Raw genomic sequence first — 3,938 nt, 5'->3', positions numbered from 1 at the left:
TCTGCTACCAAAGGACCAGTGATGATTAAGTGCTTTCTACTATGAACCTACCTGTATCCAGATCTACTGAAAGTAAGCTATCTCTATTTTCTTCATCTAACTACAGTGCAAAGACTGAATTTATTTCTGAATGTAATTAAGCTTAATGTGCAAGTTCTCTTTTGGTTCATGCTTCTACTCAGCAAGATTGCTGTTAGCTGCTTGGAGTTCTTTTGTTAACATTTAAAAAACTCCATCACAGAGCACCCCAGATGAACTTCTAGATAAAATATTGGCAAGACATCAATCTCATCCAGATGAATTGTCCAGATGACCTGGAAGACTAGAAGTTTCTTGGGGTTTCTCCATCAACTGCTGCTGTTGACCTGGGTCTCACCTTGTTGGACTTCTTTGCTTCTATCCCTGCTCTTCCAAGCTCTAGTTGAACAGGTCATTCAACTAGTGTCTGAAGCTGCTGCTGAAATCTATTAGACAGAACTGTTCCCTAAATCCATACAATCATAGAACTGTAGAGTTGGAAGCAGCCACATGGATCATCTAGTCCAGTGTTTCTCAGTCTTGACAGCTTGAAGATGTGTGGACTTGAACTCCCAGAATTCCCCAGCCAGTCCACACTGATTCTAGTCCAATCCTCTGCTGTGTGCAGGAAACCCAGTTAAACCATTCACGAGAGGCAGCTGTCCAGCTCTTTTTAAAAACCTCCAGAGATGGAGAATATGCAACTTCCATAGGTATATTGTTCTACTGCTGTTCAGTTCTTGCTGTCAGGAAGTATTTTCTTATATTTAAAGGACATCAAGATAGCTGCCACCCATTATTCCTGGTCCTAGTTTGGTGGCAGTGGCAGGGCCGCGACTAGGGTCTGTGTCACCTGAGGCAAACATGGATTCCACGCCCATTTTGGCGCCCACCCAGCGCTCATTTTGGCGCTCCTCCAGTACTGGTTGCCCCCCCCCCCCAGTTGTGGCCCTGGGCAGTGGAAGAGTTCCTGATCATCTGCCCCATGGAAACTTTTTATGAATCTGAATACTTATGTCTCCTCCCAGTCTTTTGTCCCCCAGTCTGAACATCCTCTGTTGCTTCAGCCTGTCCTCACAAGGCATTCTGGGAGTTGAAGTCCACTCATCTTAAAGTTGCTGAGGTTGAAAAACACTGGTCTAAACCATCTGGTTTAAGAAGTAAATTCTCTGGTGCCTATAATACAATAAAAATAGAAATGTAGGAAAAAAGAGACAGAAGCCTGTTTGATTAAATGCTGATGAGGTTTCCTAGGCCTGGCTTAATTCTACACTGGGGCTTGAGAAAATCAGGGGTCATATAAGGTTGTAAGTATATTGCTATACCTGCAGACAGCTGTTAGAGGCATCCTAGTTTGAGAGTGTAACATCATGACCAGCCCCCCAGCTGTCCAGTTTTATGAGTCCTGTTCGTAGCAAGGAGGCAATATAAGCCTCTAGGTTGCCTATGCAGTAGAGCCCAGTCATAAGAATGACACAATAAATAAGAAAGTATGATCTTCTTTGGCCAATCTCAGAGACACAGAACCATGGATCTTAAACCATAGTTCCTGACACTCCCTCCTATTCTGAGCTCCTTTTCCCATAAATTTCTTCTGCCGTGGATTCCTGTTTATCATTGTTCTGAGTTTTTTAAAATTCCTTTTTTTAAAATCCAAGATAATTTTTTGACCATACTCTGCTTTGGTTTCCATTAAAAATCAAGAACTCTAACATTCTGTGGCCACTTCTCCCCAGTGTTCCTCTTCTACAAAAAAAGATGATCATCCCTTTGGGTTTAGACATTTACACCCTTATATACTGGGTAGAAATCATTTTATTTCTCCCAGCCCTTGATTGTTTTGATTAATATCTTACTGTTCCATACAGTCAAATTACTCAAGATGAACTGTAACTAAATTCCAAATTGAAGAAAGAAGAAAGGTCCACAAGTCATTTTCTGACTCTTTGGGGGATGCCGCTTTCGCGACATTTTCTTGGCAGACTATAGAGTGGGATGGTTTCCATTGCCTTCCCCAGTCATAATTACCTTTCCCCCAGCAAGCTGGGTACTCATTTTACCGACCTTGGAAGAATGAAAGGCTGAGTTGACCTGAGCTGGCTACCTGAGAATCCAGCTTCCGCTGGGACCAAACACAGGTTGTGGGGAGAGTTTCAGTTGCAATACTGCTGCCTACCACTCTGCACCCCAGGGGGCTCTTTTAAAATTCCAAATTAGAAAATTAACAAAATATATTACAAAGGTCTGGCAAAAGAGATACTTCTTGACTGCTGTTTTAAAAGCAGAGAAAGAGGGAGACCAAATCAACTCATGGGAAGGCAGAACTCGGTACAACCAAAACAGCAGTAACAACCTCTCCCAGCAACACAATTGAGAGATGGAAGCCTGGTTAGATAGATAACCAGGTCTGACTAACAAAAGAGTGTTCACAAAGAGGCTGGAGGGTCACCTGTCAGGCATGGTGGATTCCTGTATTAGCTGAGGTGGAATAGATGACCTCTAATATCCCTTCCAAATCATACATTCGATAATTCTAAGCAGCAGCATCTATGGGAAGAACTCAGAGTGACTACGTCAGTGTTATGGCATCAGAGCACATGCTCTGTCCCTTTTCTATGTGTGCAGCAATGTCACATGGACACCCAAAAGGGGTGCAGCTTGTGGTGTGACACTGCTTTCCACATTTTGACCAAAGCAGCAAGATCCTACTGATTTTAAACGAGCATTACTGGCATGCTGTTGCTGGCATGCAGTTCAGGAAAAGGGATAAGAGATTGGCCAACGAGGATGAAACTATCATCAAGTGGACAAAATTGGAAGACATTGGCCAGAAAAATTCTTGTGCTGATTTGGATGCAAAGGGACAACTATGGAATAGAATTGAAGCAGAAATGTCATTTCTATTTGTCACAGCAAGGAAAATGTTGCCCCCTGTGCCTGCTCTCTAACTAGTGTCCAGGGTCTAAAAATGCCCTTTTGTGCCCTTTACGTGGTTCTTAGCTTGTAAAATAGTTGTGGGTTGGAAGGCCTTCTAACAGAGTGAAGCCATTAGTGAACAGCTAGGACCACTGAATGGAGCAGAGCTTAACACAGCAAAATATGTGCACAGAAAAAGAATATTATCTAAAATAGCATTAATGAGCATGTTAGAGAAATATAGGCTATTGATCTTACACACTTAGCCCACCCAAGCATGAAGAATTACATACTTAGACAAAGTACATTCAAAAGTAAGTAAAAGGAGTCTTACTGATTTATTTGGTCCAGTTACATCCATCCAGAAAAGATGATTTCTGTTCTTCTTCTGTCCCTAAACTGAATTAACTCTTAGCCCTCATTGCTGCTAAGAGCTGCATGCAGAAAGGGGGAACCTCCTGATTCAGGGCCCATTGCATGTGGCCCAAGATGGAAGGAACACAGAGCAGCATGGTTCCTTCCTTCCCAGATGGTGAAGAAGGAGGAAGCAGAAGTGAGGAATGTGGGAGGGGCAACAAACAGCTTCCTCCAGAAGCACACGGAGAATTTGCATCCCAAAACAAACTCATCCACATGCTAATGAGGCATGCTGATTTGGTGATACCTCCAACACAGAGGACTGTCTTCCAACAGCCTTTCATCCAGGGCTGTGACCCATGGCCAACTTAATTGAGGAAAAGGGGTCTAGGGAAAACGGCTGGAAGAATGGTTGATTCCTGCCCATATCTAACCTTTGCTGCATAAGGCAGCTACCCTTCCTGCTTCTTTTAAACCATCCTAATAAGATGCTGGACCTGATTTTCTCTAAGAACTTATGCTGATTTGGATGCTGATTTGCATTTTTATTTTTTTTTCTCACCCTAAGATCACCAGGGCTGTGGTCAGTTGCACAGAGATGTCACTGGCACTTCCAATGCCAAAATGTTCAGTCCAATTGTTTTTGT

This window comes from Candoia aspera, chromosome 1 (genome assembly GCF_035149785.1).
Source record: "Candoia aspera isolate rCanAsp1 chromosome 1, rCanAsp1.hap2, whole genome shotgun sequence".
NCBI lineage: Eukaryota > Metazoa > Chordata > Lepidosauria > Squamata > Boidae > Candoia > Candoia aspera.
This window is presented reverse-complemented; position numbering follows the sequence as displayed.